The following is a 10,452-nucleotide window of genomic DNA, read 5'->3' as shown; positions in this document are numbered from 1 at the left end:
GAGCTCAAATGTTAAGTGTACAGCTTGAATTTTTGCAAAGTAAAACCACAATCCAGATCAAGACTAGTATGTTAGCAGCACCCTGGATGCCTTCCCTGTGCCACTTCTGGATTGCCTGACCTCTCGCCAAAGGCGACTCCTGTTTTGATTCCTATAACCAGTTTTACCAGTGTGTGAACTTTATAGCACTGGAATCATACATATATACAGTTGACCCTTGTATATAGCTCAGGGGTTAGGGACAGTGACCCTCCGCACAGTTGAAAATTCATTGATAACTTTTGACTTTCCGAAAACTTTACCAATAGCCTACTATTGGCCAGAAGCCTTACTGATAACACAAGCAGCTGATGAATATATATTTTGTATCTATATTATATACTGTATTCTTACAATAAAGTATCTAGAAAAAAGAAATTGTGATTAAGAAAATTGTAAAGAAGAGAAAATATAGTTACTACTCATTAGGAGGAAGAGTATCATCATGAAGGTCTTTATCCTTGTCATCTTCATATTGAGTAGGTTGAGAAGGAGGAGGAAGTTGAGAGATTGGTCTTGCTGTCTGATGGCTGGCAGAGGCTGAAGAGAATCTAAGTGGGCCTGTGCAGTTCAAGGGTCAACTGTGCTTTTGTGGGTTCTTTTTTTTTTTTGCTCAAATTTATGTCTGTTAAAGTTACCGAGGTTGTTGCTAGCAGCTGTATTTGCTCTTTCTATTGCTGTATAATATTCCATTCTGTGGAAAAAGCTTTATAATTTACAGAGAGTCCCTGAACTCAGATGGTTTGGCTTAATGGTTTTTCTACTTATGACAGCATGAAAGCAATGTGCGTTCAGTAGAAATCATACTTTGAGTACTTATACAACTATTCTGTTTTTTGCTTTTAGTACAATATTCAATAAATTACACAAGTTATTCAGCACTATTATAAAATAGGTTTGTGTTAGATACTTTTGCCCAATAGTAGGGTAATGTAAATGCTCTGAGCATGTTTAAGGTGGGCCAGGCTAAGCTACAGTGTTCAATAAGGTTAGGTGTATTAAATCCATTTTTGACTACAACATTTTTAACTTATGATGGTTTAATTGGGATATAGCCCCATCAAAACTCGAGTAGCATCTGTATTTATCCATTCTATTGGTGATGAACATTTAAATTGATTTTGGCCAGGCACAGTGCCTCATGCCTGTAATCCCAACACTTTGGGAAGATGAGGCAGGTGGATCACTTGAGGCCAGAAGTTCAAGACCAAACTGGCCAACATTGTGAAACCCTTTCTCTACTAAAAACAGAAAGATTAGTTGGACGTGGTGGCAGGTGCCTGTTATCCCAGCTACTTAGAAGGCTGAGGCAGGATAATTTCTTGAACCCGGGAGGTGGAGGTTGCAGTGAGCCAAGATTGCGCCACTGCACTCCAGACTGGGTGACAGAGTGAGACTCTGTCTCAAAAAAAAAAAAATTGATTTGGGCTATAATGAACACTCCCATGAATATTCTTTAACATGTCCTCTGATGCACATAGGAGCAGAATTGCTAGGTCACAGAGTGAGCATATATTCAACTGATAGATATGGACAAATTCCAGAGTAGTTCTACCAAGTTACGTTCCTACCAGCAGTGTATGAGTCCTAGTAACTACCTACCTCACTACCAATTTTTTTTTTGGTATTGTCAGCCATTCTGGTGGTTTTAATTCATATTTTCACGGTAATGAGTGCTATTGAGCATCTTTTCATAGACTTATTGGCCTTGTTATTCTCTTTTGTGTAGTGCTTGTTTAATTGGGAATCGATGTCAATGGATAGCCTAGCTACCTGTACATCCATGTACATCACAGATATATGTGTATATAGCAATATCTAGATGATATACAGCCAGATATGCATAACTTTTTGATAAAAATATGATTGAGATAATTAGTACTTACTGTTAATTGATTGAAAATCGGCCTTAATTCTCCACCTTTCCCTGTAACCACAACCTTTGCAACATAATTTTGAAACTCCTCCCATCAAGAGGCAGTGTAAGTTTTCTCCAATCTTTGCTGACTTTTGATTTGTTTTGGCTGATAAGATACATTGGAAGTGACAGTGTGCCAGTTCTAAGGCCAGGCCTCAAGAAGGCTTGTGTACTTCCTGCTGCTGCCATGGTAACAGGCTGAGCTAGCCTCATGGGGACTGAGGAGTGCTGAGGCACCCAGCTGATAGCCAGGACATCCTTATTAGAGAAAAAACATGCAAATTTTGTAAATGAACATGGTATCATATTTTAATCTGTATTCCTTTGATTATTAGTAAGTTAGAATATTTAAAATCTATTTGGCATCCTTTGCTTGTTCATATCCTTGATATATTTTCCTCTTGGAGAATTCATCTCTTTGTAGAAATTTTTAGGTAGAAAGAATATTAACTCTTTGAATTATATATGGAAAAATGCTCTTTGGTTTTTAAAATTTCCTTTTACATTTTATTTATCAAATTTTTATATGCAAAAATTTGAACTTTTTTTTCATATCAGATGGGTAATATGCCTACATGGTAACAAACCTTGAAGGAGGTACATTTCACAGATGAGTGTGAAAACCCAGTTAGCATGCTCACCAACCACAAAAGGATCATTTCAACTTTTATGTTGTTACATGTGTTAACATTTTTCTTTATAAGTCTTTTCTGGTGCAATTATAAGAAAAATAGTTCCCTCTCCAAAGTTATATAGTTGTTTACCTATCATCACCTATTAGGAGACACAAATGCTCAAAAGAATAAATCTCTGCTCACACAACATGGGACTTAATAGACAATTCAAGAAGATAATGTGGGCCTGAAGCCACTATTAAATAGGATGCTTTTATATGCCAGTGACAGAAACTCTGCCTCAGATTAGTTAAAAATAATGACATTCTTTATTTTATGTAAGAAATTCAGAAGTATGACAGCTTCCAAAATTGGTTAAATCAGCAGCTCAATAGTTTTTTCCACAAACCCGTTTGTTTTGGTTTCTCGTTCTATCACAATGCCATCCTTGTGCTGTTGCCTTTGTCTTTAGGTGGTTCTTTTCACCATTACACTGTGGCTGCCAGTAGCCAAAGGGCAACAGCTTCCTTGTCCTATCCAGGGAAAAGTGAAGTGTTTCTTCCAGTCATTGAATGTATGCTCCTCCCTTCAGTATAACTGGATTATCTAAGGTCATGAACTCACCCTTAGACCAATAATTAGAGAATACTAATTAGAAATCATCTTAGATCCATCAGGATTCCCTTTGGGAATTTAGAAAATTAGATAACTAGGCCGGGCGCGGTGGCTCAAGCCTGTAATCCCAGCACTTTGGGAGGCCGAGGCGGGTGGATCACGAGGTCGAGAGATCGAGACCATCCTGGTCAACATGGTGAAACTCCGTCTCTACTAAAAATACAAAAAAAATTAGCTGACCATGGTGGCTCGTGCCTGTAATCCCAGCTACTCAGGAGGCTGAGGCAGGAGAATTGCCTGAACCCAGGAGGCGGAGGTTGCGGTGAGCCGAGATCGCGCCATTGCACTCCAGCCTGGGTAACAAGAGCGAAACTCCGTCTCAAAAAAAAAAAAAAAAGAAAAGAAAATTAGATAACTAAGTGTCTAACAGAATTGATGCTTGGACAGGAAGGAGGAAAGGGAGAACAGATGTTGGGCAGGTCAGGAGAGTGTTTGCTCCAGATCCTTCCGGACATCTCTCAAATTCGCTGCCATTTCTCAATTTGTAGTCTTAGAAAATGTAGCCATTTTCCACAGTCTAAAACAATTACGGGTGTTGGATTCAACTGCCCCTGGGTTTGAATTCAGGCTCTGCTGTTTATCATCTGTGGCATGTGATGTGAGTTATTCAATCTCTTTACATTTGTTTCCCCATCTGTGAAATGGAAATAATATCTATCTTGTTTGGCACATGGTAGATCTTCAATAAATTATTATTTTTTACTATTATGACCATTCATAAGATCAGCTCATAGTTCTGGTTTACTTAGCTGTTTTTGTCTCATGATTTAAGTCAATTTGTGGTTATATGCTATATTCTATCTGCTTTGAGGCCAGTTTTAAACACCGAGCTGGCTTTTCTTTGCAACCATATTTTCACTTGCCCTTTCACTGTCCTTCCAGTTCTCTTGAATTCCTATGGGCTTGGGTGTTTTCTGCATTTTATACATGAATGGCATTGATTTTTTTTCTCCAGTGAATTATCTCTGACTTACAGTTCTGAGGGTTAGCATATACAAAAAATGGTTTTACGGTGAAGTTACCAACTCTCTAACATGTTTTAAACCATCTTTTGGTTTAATAATAAAAACTGGCTCCCTTTTCTCATTTGAAATCACGTATGTAAGCAGAGTTCCTTAATTTATGTAACCTCATGCTTTTCATGTGAAGCTGAGCTTCTTTGAGGCATCACCTGTATGTGTGTGCGTGTGTGTATGTGTGTGTGTGTACATGTGTGTTTTCCCCTAGTGTGACACAAGGCAATCTGTCATTCTGGCAATGAAGAATGAGTCTCATAGATAGCAGGATGGAAAAGCAGAAAGTCTCCTTGTGCTGGCATTCTGGGCTGATGACCTGGGGCCCTTTCACACGTCATAGCAGTCAGCACTATCACTCAGGTTGTGAGCAAATGAAGTGTCTGCAGCTGGCAGCCATGATGAGCTGGTCTGGAGCTGTGGCCTACCTCTGTTTTCCCTTCCAATGATGGGAGTGACTGCTTCCTCCTTTACCAAAACAATGCATAAGCCATCTGCGCCTCCTTCACATATCCTGAAACACTCCATACCCGCTCATCTATGTGATGATTCTTACCTTTGCACAAAAGCAACGTGCCCCCGCCAGTATGTTCAGAGGCAATTGGATCTTCCTCCCTTTACTGTGTTTTCTGTTTCTTCCTCAAGGAGGATATTCCATTAGGTCATAAGACTGGAAGGCAGTACAGACTAATGATTAAGCCTATAGGCTTAAACCAGCCTGCCCAGTTACTAGCTGTATGGCCTTGCGCAAGTTAATTAACATATCTGAGCTTCAGATTTCCCATCTGCATAGAAAAGAGAACAGTACCCACCATGCAATGTTGTTCAGAAGGTGCCTTGGGGGATCCTGTATGTTGTTTAGCCTTGTGCCTGGTAGGTAAATACCAGGTAAATACTCCACACGTTGGAGTGTGGATAAGGGTTGGGGTTTTTTTTTTTTTTCCTGCAATAAGGGAAATTTATGGAAGATTTATACCTGCTTACTGACTTGGGAATTACTTTATTGCATTTTTCTCTATTTTTAAGTTGATGTTTGTTCAAGTATTCAGCAAGCCACCCAGGTCTGAATGGCTTAGAGACCAGTCAACACAGCTCCATTACTCTGCCGGATGGCATTGATCCTTTCAAAGGAGTTATGAAGAAGCATATCTTCATTGCTTAATAGAGAAAAACAGCCTACCTATGTAGCTGAAAGCCTTATTGTTTGTAACTTCCATTTTCAGCTCCTGCTTTGCCTTTTAGGGGAAGATCTACCATTTTGATGTTGTATCTTGCAGAGTTTTACGAGATCCTATGTGCTAGGTCATCTCTGTAGCAGAAAAAGGGCTTAGAGACAAGTCTGGGCAGTGAGTGGGAGGGAAATAGTTGCTGTTCTTTGAGTCTCACTGGACCACGGAAGCCAAGTGCGTACTGGAGCAGGCTGGTTGACGTAATCAGATGGTGTTGAAGATCTAGACGTGGCCAGCTTGGCCACCACCAGGCAATCTAACTAGGTTTGCCATGTGGCCTGCGTAATAGATCTTATCATGTGGGCACTGAGGTAAAATTAATTGGGGGAAATCATGCTTGTTTTGTCTCTAAAATGTCCAGAGGGCCCTCAGGTTGGCTGGGTTTTATTTTGCTTGAGCAGTAGCTTTGCAGACTGCACATTTTTGAGAGGGCCTGACAGAGGGCGAGGAGCTAAGCCGGGGGGAACCCTCCAGTCTAGTGCTGTGGGGTTTTGCATCCAGAATTGGGTCCAGCCCTCTGCCTCTCTGTGTGTTCAGTATGATGTGGCTCAGCTGCTGTTGAGCCCCTCACGGGCTGTGGGAAGGCACCTAAGGAGAGGAAGTGTTTTCTGCTACATGTCACCCACAGGCTGTGGCCATGAAGTTCTCTCTGTCATGGCCAGGATCTCCTTCCTCCTACTTCCTAACCCCAAGGCCTGGGCACCAAGACAGCACTGTCCTGCCATAGCGTTGCAGGCCCAGGACTTGAGCAGGAACTCACGGAAGGCTTTGTACTTGGGGGAACTAAAGGCTCTGGACATCCAGAGCAGTGTTCTCCGACTGTCGCGTGCCTGGGAGCCACCAGGGAGCTTGTTGGCGCAGGTTCTGCTTCAGGAAGTCTGGGATAAAGTCCAAGATGCCTCATTTCTAACAAGCTCTCAGGCGATGCTGATGCTGCTGGTTCTGGGACTACAGGTTGATCAGGGAAGGTCTAGAGCAGGTCTCAGAGTGAGGAACACTCATCAGCAGCAGCTGCAGCCCCTGGGAACTTGTAAGGAACGCACATTTGGGGGCCTGACCCCAGATGTGCCAGAACTGAAGCGGTGAGGGTCTGCAGTCTGTGTTTCACCAAGCTCTCCAGGTGATTCTGGTATTTGTTCAAGTTTGAGAAGCCCTGGTCTGGGTACAGTACTACTCAACCATTCTGGTATCACCAATGTGCTTTTTCTCAGAAATGACAGAAGGAAACTTAGAATATTAATGTCTTTATGTTTGAAGATAAAGTTCCTGAACCAGATCACGGTGTAACAGGTCTTCACACCAGCTGTCCATATCTGGCTATTTTCATTTGGCTAACAATTCTGAAGAAAGAGAAGCAAACAACAACAACAAATCACAAAGCAAGTCCATATTCTCCTTTTAAACTTCACATGTACTGAACATTATACCTGAAGAAGTGAACACTCCCCGACCCATCTCTCTACCCATTTCCTGTGGAGAGTAACCAGGGCTCACAACTTGACGTGTAAAACAGATCTTGTTCTTCGAGCAGTTAAAGATTTATTCACAAAGACATAATATAGAGCCCCCTCCCCTTTTTTATTGAGACAATGTCTCACTCTGTCTCCCAGGCTGGAGTGCAGTGGTGCGATCATAGCTCACTGTAGCCCTGACCTCCCGGGCTCAAGCGATCCTCTCACCTCAGCCTCCTGAGTAGCTGGCACTACAGGTGTGCACCATCATGCCCAGCTAATTTTTTTTGATATTTTTGTAGAGACGAGGTCTTACTGTGTTGTCCAGGCTGGTTTTGAACTCCTAAGCTCCAACACTCCTCCTGCCTTGGCCTCCCACAGTGGTAGGATTACAGGCATGAGCCACGGCGCCCAGCCAAGGGCCCATTTTCAAATACAAAAATTATATTGCTGGCCAGGCGCGGTGGCTCATGCCTATAATCCCAGCACTTTGGGAGGCCAGGCGGGTAGATTACCTGAGGTCAGGAGTTCAAGATGAAACCCCATTTCTAGAATGCAAAAAATAGTTGGGCATGGTGGCAGGTGCCTGTAATCCCAGCTACTTGGAAGGCTGAGGCAGGAGAATCACTAGAACCCAGGAGGCAGAGGTTGCAGTGAGCTGAGATTGCACCATTACACTCCAGCCTGGGCACCAAGAGCGAAACTCCATCTAAAAAAAAGTTACATTGCCTTAACATCTGGGAAATACTCCAGACATGGAACTAATAAAGCCCTTATAATATCCTCAGTGATAGGAATGCGAAGAGCATTTGTGTTCTAATATTTGACCCCAGTTCCTGACACAGAGCTCCTAAACCTTGGGCATTTCCTGGATTGGAGTTTCTTTTGTTCTAATGAAATAACCCTTGGTGGGTTCCTGGATGGTTATGGTCACCAGGAAAACCCAGCCCTGATTAGAAGCCTGAACATTCAGCACTCCCCTCCATCCTCTGGGAGGGGAGAGGAGTTGGAGATTGAGTTAATACTCTATCATGCCTACATGGTAAAGCTTCCATGAAAATCTCTAAATTATGATATTCAGAAAGCTTCCAGTTTGGTGAACACGTCCATATTCTGGGGAGGTGGTGGACCCCAGGTCCAGAGAGATAGAAGCTCCTGTGCTGGGGACCCTTCCAGATCTTATCCTATAGAATTCATCTGTATCCTGTAGCACATCCTTTATAATAAACTAGTAAATGTGTGACCTGAGTTCTGTGAGTTGTTCTAGCATATTATTGACCCTGAAAAGTTGTGGGAACCCTCAGTTAGCAGCCATGTTGAACAGAAGTGTGGGTAACCAGGGACCCACTGCTTGTGCTTGCTGTCTGAAATGGGGGGCAGTCTTGTGAGACTGAGGCCTTAGCCTGTGATGCTGGTACTGACACCAGGTAGTGTCGTGACTGAACTGTGTGCACCCTGTTGGCATGTGGAGAGCTGGAGAATTGTTGGTGTGAGAAAACTCCCTACACATTTGGTGTCAGAAGCGAAGTGTTGTAAGAGTGAGTAAACACTTTGGGAGGCCGAGGCGGGTGGATCACCCGAGGTGTGGAGTTCGAGATCAGCCTGGCCAGTATGGCAAAACTCCATCTCTACTAAAAATGAAAAAAATTAGCCTGGTTTGGTGGTAGGCACCTGTAATCCCAGATACTCGGGAGGCTGAGGTAGGAGAATTGCATGAACCCAGGGGGTGGAGGTTGCAATGAGCTGAGATGGCACCACTGCACTCCAGCCTGGGACAGAGCGAGACTCTGTCTCAACAAGAATAACAACAAAACAAAACAAACAAAAAGAGTAGAGAAAAATGAGTTTTTCCTTTTCAATATTGTTTTCCAATTTGTTCATTGCATCTCACCTTCTTGTACAGGTATGTGTACATTTCTGAAAACCTCAAGACCATACAGCAGCTAGCTCTGTGATTGCCCTGAGTTGGTGTAAGGGTGCCCTGGCACGGCTCTTTCCCACAGTGAACTCCTGATGGGGTGGCAGGGTCCAAGTCTCCCTGCTGTGGCCAGGCTGCAATCTGTCCACTTCTTTTTTGGGGGGAGGGGTGGGGGGAACAGAGTTTCACTCTTGTTGCCCAGGCTGGAGTATAGTGGCACGATCTTGGCTCACTGCAACCTTTGCCTCCCGGGTTCAAGCGATTCTCCTGTCTTAGCCTTCTGAATAGCTGGGATTACAGGCATGTGCCACCATTCTCAGCTAATTTTGTATTTTTAGTAGAGATGGAGTTTCTTCATGTTGGTCAGGCTGTTCTTGAACTCCCGACCTCAGGTGATCTGCCCGCTTTGGCATCCCAACATGCTGAGATTATAGGTGTGAGCCACCGCGCCAGGCCCACTCATTAATTTAAAAAATACTTATTGAATACCTACTGTGTGGCAGACACTGTTCTATGTGTTGAAGATATACCAGTGAACAAAACAGACAAAATCCACACCTGCGTGGAGTTGTCCTTCCACCAGGTGGAGGCAGACACTCAAAAAAGTAGTCAAAGTTTGTAGTAGAAAGATGACAGTAAAACCTAAAATGCAATAAAAAAAGAAAGAAAGAAAGAAAGATGACAGTAAGTGTCATGATGAAAAAGCAAGAAAGGGGGTCAGGAAATTTCAGGGCAGGGAGAGTGTGGCTCTGGGGCTGCAGTTTTAAGTAGGGTGGTCAGGGAAGCCCCAGTGAGAGTGGGGTATTTGATGAAAGACTGGAAGGAGGGAAAGAGGAAAGAAGTGGAAATATGGAAGAAAGAACATTCCAGGTATAGGTAAGAAAAAGAACAAGACCCTGAGGCAGAAGTGTGTGCAGCACATGGAAGGAACAGCGAGGAGGCCAGAGGGCCTGGAGCAGGTCAAACGAAGCGGGTCTAGCAGGAGAGGAGGTCTGAGTGATCAGTGCTGGTGCCATCAACTCCACATGTGGTAAGTTATTGTAAAGACGCTGGCTTTTACTTTTTTTTTTTTTTTGGAAGAAAACAGACGTTCTTTGGAATCAAGGGACAATAACATCAAGCACCAAATGCTACAAAAAAATCATGAAAATATGCCTTAAATGAGTCATTCCTAGATTAAGTTCCCCGCGCGTGAAAATGAGTCTTGGAAGTAGAAAGGGTGGGTTTGGTTCTGGTCCTAGGGATAAAAACATGCAGGCGGCTCCATCTACAGGGACCGTGCTACCGTGGTTCTGGCTGGTGTGTCTTTACTGAGTGGCTGTTGGAGGCTTTGCACGTGAAGTCACCTAACTGCTTATCTCGTCAGGAATTCTGCAAAAGCCCTAGAGAGAAAACCACATGGATGGTGGGAAAGGCCACACGTGCGAGCTGTTTTGCTTTTGTTCTTAGTGAAGATCAGAAAGGAGCGTGAGGCTAGGTGCAGTGGCTCACACCTGTAATCCCAGCGCTGTGGGAGACGAGGCAGGTAGATCATTTGAGGTCAGGAGTTCGAGATCAGCCTGGCCAACATGGTGAAACCCTGTCTCTACTAAAAA

At 43.4% G+C, this 10,452-nt stretch overlaps 1 non-coding gene across 1 annotated transcript; it reads right to left on the bottom strand.

Moving 5' to 3' along the window:
- Window positions 1–2,509: 2,509 nt before the first annotated feature.
- Window positions 2,510–2,613, bottom strand: LOC120365914 (small nucleolar RNA U13). Its single transcript, XR_005580742.1, has one exon. It is a non-coding gene; the product is annotated as a small nucleolar RNA U13 (small nucleolar RNA).
- Between the last annotated feature and the right edge of the window lie 7,839 nt (window positions 2,614–10,452).

This window comes from Saimiri boliviensis, chromosome 1 (genome assembly GCF_048565385.1).
Source record: "Saimiri boliviensis isolate mSaiBol1 chromosome 1, mSaiBol1.pri, whole genome shotgun sequence".
NCBI lineage: Eukaryota > Metazoa > Chordata > Mammalia > Primates > Cebidae > Saimiri > Saimiri boliviensis.
The sequence above is the reverse complement of the archived record's forward strand: the minus strand, read 5'-3'. Positions and strand labels throughout refer to the sequence as shown.